At 39.0% G+C, this 17402-nt stretch overlaps 1 pseudogene; it reads right to left on the bottom strand.

The window, feature by feature from the left end:
* Positions 1-15446: 15446 nt before the first annotated feature.
* Positions 15447-15563, bottom strand: LOC122112310 (annotated as a pseudogene).
* Between the last annotated feature and the right edge of the window lie 1839 nt (positions 15564-17402).

Consider the following 17402-nt stretch of genomic DNA (forward strand, 5'->3'; position numbering starts at 1 on the left):
CCACACAGGATCAACTCAGACCAAGGAAAAGATCCTTAAATCTGTCAAGGAGAAAAGATTAATCACCTATAAAGGCAAACCAATTAGAATCACCTCAGATTTCTCAGCAGAGACAATCAAAGCAAGAAGAGCCAGGCATGATGTATGCCATGCCCTAAAATCAAACAACTATCAACCAAGAATACTGTACCCAGCTAAACTCTCCTACATAACTGAAGGCTAAATAAAAATCTTCCATAGCAATGAAAAATTAATGCAATACATCTCCACCAAACCAGCCCTACAAAAGATTCTTAAAGATGTCCTAAACATAGAAAACCAACAAGACCACACTAAAGGCCAAGAAACAGCACCCAAACTGAGAATCCAAGAACCATAAGAAGAACCCAGTTTTCACAGCACCCAAGAAGTTGGATAACATGGCAAAAACTCCCAAATACCTCTCAGTCCTACCTATCAATATTAACGGAATTAACTCTCCAATTAACGGTCATAGACTGTCTACTGGGATTAAAAAACAAGATCCTTCTATCTGCTGTCTTCAGGAGTCACATCTTGCCCATACCAACAAACACATTTTCAATGTTAAAAGCTCGAACAAAATCTACCAAGCAAACGGCCCCCATAAACAGGCGGAAGTTGCAATCCTAATATCAGATAAAATAGACTTCAAATTAAAATTCATGGGAAGAGATAAAGAAGGTCGCTACATGCTAATTAATGGATTTCCCATTCAGGAGGATATTATGATTCTAAATATCTATTCACCAAACAATGGAACACCCAAATTTATCCAAGAAACACTACTTTCCCTCAAATCCCACGTAGATCCAAAGACATTAATTGTTGGAGATTTTAACACACCACTCTCCCCACTAGATAGATCAACTCAGCAAAAACTCAACAGAGAAACCGCAGAATTAAACAGCTGCATAGATCAAGAAGATTTAACAGACATCTACCGAACATTTCACCCAGCAGCATCAGAATACACGTTTTTCTCAAAAACACATGGAACATTTTCTAAAATAGACCATATTTTAGGCCACAAAGCAAACTTGTCCAAATTCAGAAACATTGAAGTTATACCTTGCATTCTCTATGAACATAAGGGAATAAAATTAGAACTCGACAACAAAAGCCTCCAAAGAAAGTCCGGTAACACTTGGAGGCTGAAAAACACACTGCTGAATCACCAGTGGGTCATGGAAGAGATTAGAAAGGACATTCAAATGTTCATGCTATTCAACAAAACGAGCACACAAATTACCAGCTCCTCTGGGACACAGAAAATGCAGTACTCAGAGGCCAGTTTATAGCTCTGGGCTCCTCCATCAACAAATTGGAGAGATCTGAAACGAACAATTTAATGAGACATCTGAACCTCCTTGAAAAAGAGCAGCAAGAAAAACCCCTATCCAGTAGATGGAACGAAATAATTAATATTAAATCAGAATTAAATGAATTAGAATCCAAAAAAACTATAGAAAGAATCAACAAAACAAAGAGTTGGTTCTTCCAAAAAATTAACAAAATTGACAGACTCTTAGCAAATCTTATCAGAAAAAGAAGAGAACAAACCCAAATAAATAAACTCAGAGATGAGACTGGAGACATCATCACGGAAACAATCAAGATTCAAAACATTATAAGGGAATATTTCTCAAACCTGCATGCTAATAAGTTTGAGAACTTAACAGAAACGGACCTTTTCCTAGCAAATATTGACATGCCAAAACTAAACCAAGACGAGTTAAACCATCTTAACAGGCCCTGAAATAGAAAGCACTTAAATAGAAACAGCAGTAAGAGACCTCCTAGCTAAGAAAAGACCAGGACCAGATGGCTTTACAGCAGAATTCTACAAGGCCTTCAAAGCAGAGCTCACACCAATACTCCTCCAACTATTCCATGAAATTGAAGAGAAAGTTCACTACCGAACACATTCTATGAAGCCATCATATCCCTCATCCCAAAACCAGGCAGGGACTCATCAAAGAAAGAGAACTATAGACCCATTTCTTTGATGAACATTCATGCAAAACTTCTCAACAAAATTTTGTCCAATCCAAGTCAACAACTCATCCAAAAAATCACACAGCATGATCAAACAGGATTCATTTCAGGGATGCAAAGCTGGTTCAATATACACAAATCAATTAATATTATTCATCATATCAACAGGAGCAAGAATAAGAACCACATGGTTATCTCAATACATGCAGATTAAGCATTCGACAAGATCCAACACCCCTTTATGATGAAGGTTTTGGAAAAATTATGAATCCATGGAACATTCTTCAATACAATAAAGGCTGTATAGGACAAACCTACAGCCAGCATTATACTTAATGGTGAAAAACTAAAGCCATTTCCTCTTAACTCAGGAACAAGACAAGGATGTCCAATCTGTCCACTTCTTTTCAATCCAGTATTAGAATGCCTAGCTACACCAATAAGAAAAGATGCAAACATAAAGGGGATCCAAATAGGGAAAGAAGAAATAAAATTGTGCATCTTTGCATGTGACACCTTCGATCATCTTAGGCTGGGTTGCAGCCTCTGTACCCACAGTTCATCCTGAGATCCTAGGAATCGAATTCAAATCTTGGCTCTGGCAAAAAAAAAAAAGGAGAAGTGCTGAGAAGGTAGCTCAGTAATAGAGTCCTTGCCTTGCATGCATAAGGCCATGGATTCGATTCCTCAGTACCACATAAGCAGAAACAAGTCACGAGTAGCGCAATGGCTCAAGTGGTAGAGCGATAGCCTTGAGCTGAAGAGTTGAGGAACAGCTGAGACCCAGAGTTCTGACCACAAAACCAAAAAGATAAAAGAAGAAAAGAGAGGGGGATAAAGGAGAAGGTTAAAACTGGGAAGTATTAGAGGCAGTTTTTCATTGTTTGTTCCTTTGCATTGCAAGCAGGGCTCGGAAAGTGTACATGACCTTGCACTGCTGAATTTTGGTGGGCTATCTGGGAAGCCATAGCCCAAACCAGAAACCTAGGCCTGGGGTGTGAATCCCAGGACTCCCACCTATGAATGGTAAGATATTCTAAGAAATGCATTCCGATATACATCCTTATGAATGGAATGTTGTAAAGTAACAATTACATTATTGTATGGTTATATTATAAAATTATACACAATAATTATACTATATTGAATAATTTTCAATTAATACTTTGTTATGTATTCAACCATAATACTTCAATACAGGAAGGAATAATTTATTGATAAGTGGTAGTAATATAATATATATAATTAAATAATATACAGACATCTCTGTCTTGTTTTATACATATATACATATATATGTATGTATATATATATATATATATATATATATATATATATATATATGTTACAATCTACATATCTATTTCTACACTTGTCATTCCTGGAGCTCAGTGGTAGAATGCTCGCCTCGAATGTATGAAGACCTGGGTTCAATTCCACACTATTACATGCACAGAAAACCCGGAAGTAGTGCTGTCAAGCAGTTGAGCACTGGCTTTGAGCATGAAGGCTTAGGGACTGTCTAGGCCCTTACCTCAAGCCCCAGGACTGGAACCAAAAACAAGTTAGAATGTTCTGACTGCAATTATAGAAAGGCAGGATTTCAAATACCTCATCACAGAGCAAGCTGGGAGTCTGAAACTGACGGCTGTCATCTAACCTAACTTATCCAGAGGTCAATAGCTGCAGCCCAGCATCATGGAAGCAGACACTGACGGCTCACCACTAGCTGCTCAGGGGGTGAGATCAGACACTCGGGGTTGAAAACTCAGCCCTGGCACGAAGTCTGGTAGACTCTGAGCTGTGCCTAAAAGTGGTAGAGATCTAGCCTTGAGGAAAAGATCTTAGGACAGTCCCTCCAACCTATGAGAGGCTGATGACTCTCCCTCACAAAACACCCCTTTAAACCATTAGATGTGAGCTTGTGCAGTTTGTGGCATGTATCTGAAACAATGGTGATACTGATGAAAGCACCCTAATTCTAATGACAGTTTGTGGGATATAGCTATGTGATGAGTCCTTCCTGGGGTGCTGGGTGTTGAGTACTTCTGGGTTGTCCATGGGGTATTGAGTGCTGAGTCCTTCACAGGGTGCTATGTGCTAAGTCCTTCACGAGTTGTATTCTTTAATCTGGTCCTTATAAGAGCTACACAAGTGAGATGAATGTGCAGATGAGAAAGTTGAGGCTCAGATATGTCCCCAAGGCAGGGCCAAATTTATGTATGTACTAAACTCTAGTAACTTGTCTCCTGCAGACAATTGTTTTGGTTTAGGTTTCTCCATCATGAACCTTGAACGCAGAGCATAGGCGCTGACTTTCTTCTTGGGCTCATGGCTAATTTTCTACCATGCTGAGCCAAGGACCCACTTGCAGCAAAGTGTCATGGCTTAGATGTCTTTAGCTGAGGTCTATCATTCTGCTTGCTCAGGAAGCTGAGGATCTCATTTCAAAACTATCCAAGATCACGGTCCAAAGACAGCCTTGGCAGGAAATTCCTTGAGATGGTTATCTCCAATAAACCACCAGAAAGCCTGAAGGGGCATTGTAGCTCAAGTGGTAGTGTGCTAGACTGAGATGAAGAGCTCAGAGACAGCACCCAGGCCCAGACTTCAACTCCTCCAATTTACAAGAAAAGAAAGAAAGAAACCTGGAGTGCTGGGAATGTTTCTTAGGGGTAGACTGCATTGTGTGTGTGAAACCCTGGGTTTGAATCCTCAGTACCACATCCCTAGAAAAAAAGCCTGAAGTGGCTGTGTGGCTCAAGTGGTAGAGTACTGTCCTTATATAGCAGAAACTCAGGTACAGTGGTTAGGTCCATAGTTCAATCACCAAGACGGTGTATGCGCACACACACTCACACACACACACGGAGGCACCGTTGCCAATAATGAATCATTTCATTGTGTTCAGCTCCCTAATTGCCTAACAGAAGGACTGTTGGATTAATGGTAGCAGGTTGTTTCAACACTGAAACATAGTCTTACAAAGACAGGATGAGTGTAGGGAACTTGGTCTGCCATGGCAGGTGGCACAAATGAAAGCTTCCAGTCAAAACAGAGCACAGGGGACAGAGATTGCTTGTTGTACAAAGAGGTCTTTTTTTTTCCTAACAGCCTTAACAGCCTGAGCACACTCATCCTCACTAATTGGCTTGGATGAATTGTTTGTTATCCAGATGCACAGGAGTGAGGCTTTTTGTCTGCCTGTTCCAACAATGAGGCAGATTTCCTTCAGCAGCCTGGGGTATGGGGACTCCCTCAGGTTAACTGGGAACAGTGAGGGGAGCCCCGGATCATGCACTGTCTTGAATGCACACTCTGTGCTAAGAATTCATTCTATTCAAAGCAAATTTCCTAGCTAGGTGCCTTTCTGAATAGCAACTCTGGATCTTCACAAATATAAATACATGTATACATACACAGACACATGGAGTTACTGGCTCTTTTTTTGTGGCAGGTCCTGAGGCTGGAACTGTGAGTCTAGACATTTTCCCTGATCTACTTTTGCTCAAGTAAGAAAATGCTTCCTTGTGTCTTAAACCATGATTACCGTAGGTTGGGATGCAGCTTTTACACCCACAGATGATTCAGGGATCCTAGGACCCGAGTTCAATTCCCAGCACTGGCAAAAATACAGCAAACCAACAAAAATGGAGAAGGAAAACTAGGTAATTTTACACAACAGGTTTACTTTTGTTTCCTTGGCACTGTGACCCTCCTAGGGCTCAATGACTTGGCTTGAAAATTGTATGTGACCTTGCATGGATGAAGGATGGGGGGCTGTCAGTGAAGCATGAGTCCAACCCAGATACCTAGGCCCTGAGATAGATCCTAGGCCTGCCGCCTACATATGGCTGAAGATCTTAGAAACTTGTTCCTATCTATAGGAATACTAATAGAATGTTTGAAATGTACTAACTGAATTACTAATTAGATACTCATTCCAGTATAAGATTGTATGCAATAAATATAGGTCATTGATTAATTCTTTATTTAGTATACCGTGATTAATTAATGGAGGTATAATTTTACACCATATAATTGGTAGTAATAGAATATGTAAAAATAAGATATAGACATCACTTTTTGTATAAGATTATACACTAGAATCTACATAAATGTCTGTCTCTGTATAACTTTGTAGATGCATATACATTTATTAATACACACACACACACACACACACACACACACACACTGCAATCTAAACATCTATCTGTTTATATATTGGCCATTCCTAGGCTTGATCTCAGGTCCTCAAATTTGCCCAGTAACTTCACTTGCATCAGACTGGTGTGCTAACATTTACCCTTTCATGAAGGGGGCCTATTAGAGCCTGAGTTCAAGTCACAGAACTGGCAAAAACTTAAGCCTGGTGGAAAAGCCAATTGTCCCACTTGTTTTCCTTATCGGTGAAAGTCCTGGGCCTCAGGAATGATGTAGAATACATAAGCAAGTCTATGTCTCATGTAATAGGATGCAAAAAATGTTATATGTGTAATCATACTCAAATGCATAAGAAACAAATAAAACATAAAAAATGAATACACTAAGCACAACATGAGTAAACCTGTGCATGTAAATATAAATCATGCATTTAAAATGTATACGAATATTGTTTTTGAATTCAGGCCCTAGGAACAAGTCTTTCTTTCTTGTCTCCAACACGGTGATCTTCCCATCCCTCACAGTACTGCAGATTTCCCCAGACCCTGAGTTCAAATCACAGGCCTGGCAGAAAAAATGGCAAGAATTACAAGCCAAGGATCCTCACAATATTTTTAATATTTTGTATGTATATATGTATGTATGTATGTAAGTTTTTTTTTTAATTTTTTCAAGCACATGGCTTGAATTCAAGTTGTGGCAATTCTACCTCAGCTTTGATCACTCTAGGCTGGGGTGCAGCCACTGGACCCCCAGCTGCTGATGGGATCCTAGACACTCAGGCCTTTCAGGGAAAACAATGCACAGAAAAAATGTGGCCTTTTTACGTTTTCTTCCTTTGCATGGTGACCCTCCTGGGTCTGAATGACAATGTTGCAAAGGGTACTGCCCCTTGCATTGCTGAAGGTTGGCAGACTATTAGGGAAGCCATAGGCCCAAGTGGCAACATAGGATCTGACCAACCAATGGCAGGAGATACTAAGAAACTGGTTCCCATCCATAGGAATAACAATGGATTCTTGTCAATGTCACAGTTGAATGAGTTGATCGTGAATGATGCTCCTATAAAATTAGACAGCATGTTTTCATGAGTCTTATTGATTTTATTTAATATTTTTGAAGCATTAAAAGAATATTATTATTTACAGGAATGCAATAATTTCAGTACACTGATTAATTTCATTAATAGTGTAAGGATGAAAACAATAACATTAATTACATGGACGCATAAAAAATACCCAAGAATTGGTAGGAATGTAGTCTATATAACTGAATAATGTATAGACATGGCACTCTATAAAGATATATATTTATTAGTGTACTGTCATCTGCATGTCAATCTGTTCATATTTTGTTAACTCCTGGGCTCGATCTCAGGTCCTGGGAACAGCCTATCACTCAGTTTGCCCCAGGAAGGCGTGTTCACACTCGCCCATTCATGAATTTGGCCCTGTAGGCCATGAGTTCAGATACCAGCACTCCCAAACAATGAATCGTTGAGTAAGAAGCTGATGCTGACACGTTTTCCTTTTCTGTGAATGTCCTGGGTGTCAGATATGAAGTGGAATACATATGCAGGCCTATATCCTATGTAATCAATGTAACCAATGTTCTATGTGCCATAATAGTCAATAAAATAAATGGTCAATACATAAATAAAACAAAAAATTAATAAAATAACTACACTGAATGCAATATGGAGTCAACATATGTATATAAATATAAATCATATATGTAAATTGTACATAAATACGTGGGGATTGATTTCAGGCCTAAGGAACAGACTTGAATTTCTTGACTTCAAGGAGGCCAGATTCCCCTTCCTACACAGTACAACAGTGTTACCCAGACCATGAGTTCAAATCCCAGTCCTGGCAGAAAAATGGCACCTTTATAGTATGTGAGGCCCAATTCTTAGGTATTTCATTATTCCTCCATTTTATGAATGTGATTGTTTACATCTTAATAAAGTATTAAATAAAATCGATTAGTGTCCTATAATATAATTATGTATAATTTTATCCTAGAATCATTCAAGAACTGCCCATTCAATCATGACATACATCCCATCCATTTGTATTCATATGGATATAAATGAGTATCTTAGGATCTCCTGCCATTTGGAGGTGGCAGGACCAGGATTCAAACTGTGGGCTCCAGCTCCCACCACTTAAACCTGAGGATAGGGAACTCACTGGTCTGTCCAAGAACATCAGCAAGACCAATGATTAGGCAGGCACCAGTGGCTCTCAACAGTCCTTCTTGATGTTTACAAGGCTGTGATGGGAGGATCATTGTCAAAGTCACCCTCAGGAGGAAAGTCCTTGAGACCCCTGTCCAACTTCAGTGCCAACAAAGCCAGAAGCCCTGTGGCTCCAGTGGTAGAGGGCCAGCCTTGAGCAAAAGCAGCTCAGAGACTGTGCCCAGATCCTGAGTTCAAGGTTCGGGACTGGCAACAAACAGACATAAATAACAATCTGTGCAGCCATGCAGCTAATGTGGTGTCCCTCTTGTCCCCAACTGAATGGGAAAAGGGCTGGGAGAGTCCCTGTCAACTTGACTCTGCCCATGCTGATTGCATCACAGGATTCTAGCCACACCCCCATTCTTTCATGTTTCTTTCTGACCAATGGAATACAAGAATGGTGGCAACGCCCACATTCCATGATGCCTGGTAGCAACTGGATTCCCTCTTTTAGTACACCACTACCAGCAGTTAAGGAAGGTAGAGGTGGCTGAGTGGTGAGCAAGAGACTCAAGGTAACTTTAGAGAATAGTAGGAAATTTACATGTCCCAGCCCCCTCTCCCCCTTCCTGTGGTGCTGGATTTCAAATCGCAGCCAGCCTAAGGCCCTGACCTGGTCCCTTCCCCTGGTCCTCTGCTCTGGGCCCATATGTCTGCCATGCCACCGCCATCCCTGCTCACTCTACCTGGATCAGCTGCCAACAGCGTCTCCCAGCAGCACAGGTGAGTGGCCGCCCCAACACCATTCCCAACTCGGTCAGAAACCCCTCTGAAAGCACCATGACCCCCTGCTTGTTTCCTCTCCCTGGCTCTGAGGAGCCACCTTTTTGTCTTGTGCATTTCTGAGAAAAAAACAATATATGCTCAGGCTGGGCTGAGCTCAGGTGGTCCTCCTATCTGTGACATTTATGCTCCACCAGGCCTGGTCTTCTGTAGTTGGGATGGTAGACATGTAGAGCCATGCTCAGTCATCAGTTTAGATGGATTATCACAAACTCTTAGTCCATGGCAGCCGATTCTTGACCACAGATAAAGCTCTGGGTAGGGGGACAACAATCGGAATTCACTCTCTTCACAGAACAGTTGTGAGGAAACAAGGGATTTATATAGAGGGATCTCTGGAACATGGCTAGGCACAGAGGGAGTGGCCTTCAGGTAATGTTCTCAACAATTCTGTGAGCATAAGACAGGAAGTTATCTGGAAAGGGCTCAGGTGTCCCCTGTTATTAATGGGGCAACAGGTGTGGGATTATGAAACAAAACATGGCTCTCTTTCATCATTACCCTATTCCCATGAGGAAGGGTATCCTTCACTGTGTTGAGTTTTGCAACTGGGGACAACAAGGCATGGAGAAGCTGGGTGACCTACTTATGATCTCAAGTTCACAGAAATCTAGGCTTGACTTCTCTACCATCCTCCCTAGTTAAATGGTTGCTATTCAGCCCACTTTTTGTAGTGGGAAGTCCACTTCTTGTCAGTCATGGGGCTTGAACTCTAGGTCTGAGCGCTGTTCTGGAGCTCCTCAGCTCAAGACTAGCGCTCTACCACTTGCGCCCACAGCACCACTTTCAGTTTTCTGGTAGATCTTTGGAGATAAGAGTCTCACAGACTTTCCTTACCGGGCTGGCTATGAACCATGATCCTCATTTCTGACTCCTGTGTAGTTGGGATTAGAGTTCTGAGCCACCAGCACAGGGCTTAAGTGTAGTTCTCACTTTCTTTCTCCCTCTCTCTCACATGAACTGGTTGAATGTCCTGGAGGAGGTGGCCCATTTTCCCCATGTGGCTAGACCCCATAGTGGCCCTCTCATTCTGGAGGTGGGCTGTGGATCAGGAGCTGTCTCGCTCAGCCTGTTGAAACAGCTCCATGACATAAGCCTCTCTGTACCCTAGCTAGACCATGACAATTATTCATTTTCCATCCAGCCTTACTAGACTTCTCATATTGTATTGTTTTCTACATCATTTTCTGGCACCTAGACAAAATTATGATACATAGTTACGGAATCAAAATGTAATGTCTTCTTAAGAAATTCATTTAGGGTTCTGGGAATGTGGCTTCATGGTACGGTGATTGCCTAGCATGCATGAAACCCTGGGTTCAATTCCCCAGTACCACATAAACAGAAAAACACTGGAAGTGGTGCTATGCCTCAAGTGGTAGAGTGCTAGCCTAAAAAAAAAAAAAAAGCTCAGAAATAATTCCCTAGCCCTGAGTTTAAACCCCTGGACTAGCAATAATAAAAAAAAAAAAAAGTATTCAAATATTTTTTCATTCATGTGTTTCTAATATATTTATAAGATGATTTCTTTGTTGCTTTGTATGCCCCCCCCCCCTCAGGATATAACCCCTGCTTTCACTGTATTTAATGTTGGTATAATTTGTGGAGGGGAATGGAAAAAAACAAATCGTTTAAATAGGGATACAGGTGGATCCATTGCAATAACGAGAAGTACAAGTCGTTATGTTGAAAAATGAACTTTACAATTTTGGCGGGGGGGGGCAGTATAGATGGGGGGGATAGGAAGGGATAGGAAGGGGAAACAAAGGAGGAGGCAACAATACTTGATAAGAAATGTACTCATTATCTTGCCCATGTAATTGTAACTCCTCTGTACACTATTTTCACAATAAAAAAAACCATTTAGTTAATAAATGCAAAATAAAGAAACCATACTTTGAATATATAATTGCTCCTTCCATACTGACACCTGACAATAGTCCCTAATTCATGTACTTTACTTACTATAGCATACTCTGTTAAAAAAAAAATTTTGGTCATTAGGTCAAAGCAACTAATGCCAGGAATGTGCTTAGATGACAGGTGAAGAATTATTCTGGAAATTCAAAGATTCCAGGATTTTGTGTGGTCACTGCTAATCACAGAGAGAAGGATAGTCTAAGTGACATTTGGAAATCTTTTTGGTTAATCATGGTACCAAAAACGCAGAGGCTAATTAACAGTTGTCATAGAATAGAAGGAATAACTCGATGGAAGGATAAGTGATAGTAACTAAGGTGTACTAGAAATTGTTCTAGAGAACCATTTTTGGTTATTGAAAAACTAGTTATCAACTAGGCTTATTCCTCATTGCCTTTAGCATTCTAAATCTCTTAGGCTAGTTCTTAATCTCTGTGTGATAAGTTGTATATCCTTCTATGCTGTTCTTTCATACCTTATCTCCTTTTTTTTCTAAAAATCTCAGGGAACAGGAAGCAAAGAGGAGGCAACAATGTTTGATAAGAGATATACTCATTATCTTGCCCATGTAATTGTAATTGTAATTCCTAGAAGTTTATGTTAAGTATTTCACAAGTTTTATTTCTCTTAATTCTTAAGAAAACATTTGCTATAATTCTAATATTATTACCATTTTAGTGTTAGGAAATATTTTAATTAAAGGCACTAAGTGCATGGCCCAAAGGCACTAAGTGCATGGCCCAAAGACACACAGTGGGGAAGGAAATGAGTCAAAATTTCCAAAAGTAAGCAATAAAAAAGTAGGTAAAATCCTCTCCATTCCCTTACTCTCTCAATTCAATATTCATGTTGTCCAAGAAATAATAGCATAGCAATTATTGCCGATGGTAATTGTTTTCTGTCACATTTTGTCTTCAACACAGTGTTGGTGACATTGGGTTATCATGCTCAGAGCTGAGCTCATAAATTGAGGTCTAAAGAGAGACAAATTTCTTCTGTTCCACAGTTCCAGTATACATTTTAAAAAGTACTAAAACTAGCCAGTAGCTGGTGGCTCACGCCTATAATCCTGGCTACAGAGGAAGCTGAGATCTGAGGATTGCGCTTCAAAGCCAGCCCGGGCTGGAAAGTCTGTGAGACTCTTATCTCCAATAAACCACTAGGAAAGCAGAAGTGGCACTGTGGCTCAAGGGGTAGAGCACTCGCCTTCAGCTGAAAGGCACAGGGACAGCGGCCAAGCCCAGAGATCATGCCACATGACCAATAAAAAAAAAGATTAAACTTTTAAATACCATCACTTACTGTCTTTTAAGAATCCAAAATGAAATAAATTCACATATAATCACTCCAAAATGCTTTAAAAGCAGGAGATGATAAACAAGCCTCCATGAACTCAATTTTCTTCTACTTTATAAATTATTCTGAAAGCCTTGTGCTGGTTGGTCACACCTGTAATCCTGTCTACTCAGGAAACTGAGATCTGTGGATAACCGTTGGAAGCCAATCAGGACATAAACTATTCATGAGATTATTTTAAAAAAAATTACAATGGAATTCTATGCCTCCATCAGAAAGAATGACATCACCCAGTTTGTTAGTAAATGGAAATACTTGGAAAAAATTATATTAAGTGAATTAAGCCAGGCCCAAAGAACTGAAGTAAGCCAAGCCCAAAGAAACATAGGTCCCATGGTTTCCCTTATTTGCAATATCTAGTATATGTATGAGTCAAGCAGAAAAGGTCAGATAATTTGATGTTAGGAAAATGAACCCTTAGATATGTATTTAAATGTTTTTTTCTTTAATGCATTTTTTAATGCATTTATAAAATTATTTCTTTTTGCTTTGTATGTCCCTCCCCCACAGTATAACTCCTGCTTTCACTATATTTGATGTCGGTATACTTTGTGGAGGAGAAGGGGAAAAACAAGTCGTTTAAGGATACAGGTGGACACGTTGCAACAATGAGAAGTACAAGTTGTTATGTTGAAAACGAACTTTACAACATTGGTGGGGGTTGGTGAGGATGGGGTAGTGGGGGCAGGGAGAGGCTGGAAAGGGATGTGAAGGGTAAACAAAGGAGGAGGCTGCAATGCTTGATAAGAAATGTACTCATTATCTTGCCCATGTAATTGTAACCCCTCTATACAGTATGTTCACAATAAAAAAGTAATAAAAATATTTTAAAAAAATTAATGAACTAGTAAAGAGCCAAGAATGGAGAAGTAGCTTATATAGTAGCTCATCAATCTAGAGAGGAATGGCCTAGTGAGACCTTGGTGCACTGAATTCAAACTCTGAGAACGAAAATGCGCAGGCACGCACACACACACACATACACATACACACATATTTATTCAAAATATCTTCATATCAGTATTTTGCATTAATTTCTTTGTTAACGATATTACATGGGTAAAATAGGGGAAATATTCTCTTCCATCCGAGAACATTTTTATATTTTTTATTGTAAAAGTACTGTACAGAGTGGTTACAGTTACATGAAAAGGTAATGAGTACATTTCCTATCAAGCATTGTTACCTCCTCCTTTGTTTTCCCCTGCGATCCCTTCCCTCCCACCTCCACAAGTACACTTCCCTCCCCTCCCCTCCTAAATTGTAAAGTTCATTTTTCAACATACTCTCTTGTGCGTCACATTGTTGCAATGGTCATACTGTATGCTTATTTAAGCCTTTTGTTTTTTCCCTTTCCATCCCCAAGTTAGAGAAGTGTACATACAAGATGGAAGTGCACCAACATCAGATACAGTGAAAACAGGGGTTTAACTGTGGGGGATGCACATATAAAAAAATCACATCGTACATTAGAAATATATTAGAAACCACAGGAAGAAATAAAAAACCACTTGTGTCCTTATCATGGGGTTCATTTACCTTAACATAATCTTATCTAGTCATATGCACATGCTTTTGACCTTTTTTTTTAAATTGTGAAAATACCATACAGAGAAGTTACAATTACATGGAAAAGGTAATGAGTACATTTTTTATCAAGCATTGTTGCCTACTACTTTTTTTCGCCTTACCATACCTTCTTTGCTTATCCCAGACATACATTAGTTATTGCAAATAAGGGATACCATAGGACCTGTGTTTCTTTTTTTTTTAATTCTGAAAATGCCATACAGAGGGGTTACAATTACATGGGTGAGTTATTGAATACATTTCTTTTATTTTTATTGTGAGAATACTGACAGAGGAGTTACAATTACATGGGCAAGATAACGAGTACATTTCTTATCAAGCATTGTTGCCTCCTCTTTGCTTCCCCTTCCCATCCCTTCCCATACTCCCCCACTTCCCCCATCCGGTCCTCCTCCCACCAAAGTTGTAAAGTTCATTTTTTGACATAATGACTTGTACATCTCATTGTTGCAATGGGTCCACTTGCACCTCCTTTGTTTCCCCTTCCCATCCCTGCCCATCTTCTACCCTCCACCCCCACTAACCCCTCCCCCACCCCAGTCCCCCCACTGTCCACATCCCTCAACCCCCGGCCAAAATCATTTTTTGACACAACGACTTGTTCATCTCATTGTTCCAATGGGTCCACCTGCATCCCTATTTAAACGATTTGTGTTTCCCTTCCACTCCACAAATAGTACCAACATCAAATACAGTGAAAACAGGGGCTTTAGCTTGCAGGAGGAACATACAAAGCAACAAAGAAATGATCTTATAAATATCTTAGAAACAATCGCAAGAAAGAAAAACCATTTGAATTCTTATCTTGGGGTTCATTTTGCCTAACATCAACTTATATGATGTTTTCTACTTGTAGCAGACACATACTAGTTATTGAAAATAAGGAAACCATGGGACCTATGTTTCTTTGGGCCTGGCTTACTTCACTTCTTTGGGCCTGGCTTAATTTACTTAATATAATTTTTTCCAAGTCTTTCCATTTCCTAACAAACTGGGTGATGTCATTCTTTCTGATGGAGGCATAGAATTCCAGTACACACACACACACACACACACACACACACACACACACGCACACACATTTTCTTGATCCATTCGTTTACTGTGGGACATCGGGTTTGGTTATATATCTTAGCTTTGGTAAATAATGCTGCAATGAACATAGTTTTGCTGGTAGTTTTAGTATGGTCTTTTTTGTGATCATTTGGGTGAATGCCCAAAATGGGATTGCTGGGTGTTAGGGGCGCTCTATGTAGTCTTTTGAGGAACCTCCATACTACTTTCCAAAGTCTTCGAACAAGTTTAAACTCCTAACAACAAGGCATTAAGGTTCCCTTCTGTCCACATCCTATCCAGCATCTGTTCTTTTAAAAATCTGGAATGCTTCACGAAGTCGAGTGTCATCCTCAGAGAGATGTCATCCTAAAGAGAGATATTCTTCTCTTTATTGTTCCAATGTTAGTGTATGTGCTACTGAATTGAGCACAGAACAATTTTATATATAAAGTGTAATTGATTTTCTTAAACTAGACAATTCCACAAAAATTAAATTCAAAAGAATTGTTGTGAAATTTTAGAACCATGTATTTCTTACATAAGAACACATTTAAGAATAAAGTCAAGATTGATATGTCCAAAACAAAATAATTCCATATATTTGTTGTTCAACGGATGTGTAGGAGGAGGAATTCAATTATTCTGTACAAGGAACCTGCCATAATGAACACTATAGAAAGTGTTAAGGTTTGTTAAATGTTTTAATGTTTTAAATATGTTAAATTTTGGGAATTTGCTCATATATGCCAAAATTAAGACTATTTAGCACGCTGTAAAACTTTTCCATAAAGCATTTAAGATTCATGGTAGCAGTCATATACTACTAAGTATGTACATTTCAGAGTTTATAGAAACTTTACTAACGAGAAATTGCAAAGTGTTTGTGTAAAGAAGCAGAGTGAAGATTTAAGACATTAACTTCACAGTTTCTGTTAAAATTTAAGGAATTCCTTACTTTATATGTTAGTGAGGAATTAATGATGGTATAAGCCATATACAAATGATGAGATGAACCATAAATAATAATCTTAGTGGGTAACTTTAAAGGCTACTCATAGTCTATAAAATTCTTGTTGAACATCATAGACTTAGGCAGTTTTAAATGTACAGCAATATGAGAAAATAATAAATCGAATATGTAGTACATTTCAAATACTAGAAATAGAGGTAAATGTTTTGTTTTTTATTTTATTAATCATTAATATTTATGTATTGGTTTTCCTTATTTATAGCATTGCTTTCCTTGTTGTAATATAATACAACTTTTTGTAAGTCATCATTAGGAAATACTTTGAGAATGTTATTGGGATGGCCACACTGTTTTTTATAGGTATGTGAATTTACAAAGAGCAAAATTAATAACAAAACATTGATTAAAAATTTTATCAATTAGAATCTGAATCAGGAGTGTTGATAAATGTCCACACCTAAAATCTTAGCCCTAGACTGAAGCACTAGTGTTACAATGTTGAGCACACAAAAGTGAGAGATTGTATTTTGTTTTGTTTTTGTTTTATTTTTGTTGGTTGTGGGGCTTGAACTCTGGGTCCGGGTGCTGTCTCTCAGCACTTCAGCTCAAGGCTATTGCTACTACTTGAGTCTCAGCATCTCTTCCATCTTTTTCTGCTTATGTGGTGCTGAGGAATCAAACCCAGGACCTCATGCATGCAAGGCAAGCACTCTACACTGAACCACCCTCCCAGCACCTGAGAGACTGTATTTTAAAAAATCATCTAAACAACATTTACTTTCTGTTTTGGGTTATATAATGAAATAAAGAATATCTTTTTATATTTTTGAATGGTCATACTTCTAAATTTATATTAAATTCAGCCACTTTATCCTTTTCAAAGTCATGTAATATCTCTGAGAGTTTGCTTCTGTAAAGATTGTTTTTGCATTGATTATATATCTGAGTCATTTTTATTTTTTATCAAAAATACTTTATATTTTATGGTTTTTCGTGTTTTTTTTTAAGTGTGAAAATACCAGACAGAGTGGTTACAATTACATGGGCAAGGTAATGAGTACATTTCTTATCAAGCATTGTTGCATAATCCTTTGTTTCCCCTTACTATCCCTTCCCATCTCACCTCTCTTACGTCCCGTTTCCCCCTCTGCCTTTTCCCCATCCAAAGTTGTAAAATTTGTTTTTCGACATAATGTCTTGTATATCTCATTGTTGCAATGGGTCCACATGTATCCATATTTAAAAAAATTTTTCCCTTCCCCTCCACAAATTATACCAACATCAAATACAGCGAAAACA

This window comes from Dipodomys spectabilis, unplaced genomic scaffold (genome assembly GCF_019054845.1).
Source record: "Dipodomys spectabilis isolate Male_0828 unplaced genomic scaffold, ASM1905484v1 ptg000093l, whole genome shotgun sequence".
Classification (NCBI taxonomy): domain Eukaryota; kingdom Metazoa; phylum Chordata; class Mammalia; order Rodentia; family Heteromyidae; genus Dipodomys; species Dipodomys spectabilis.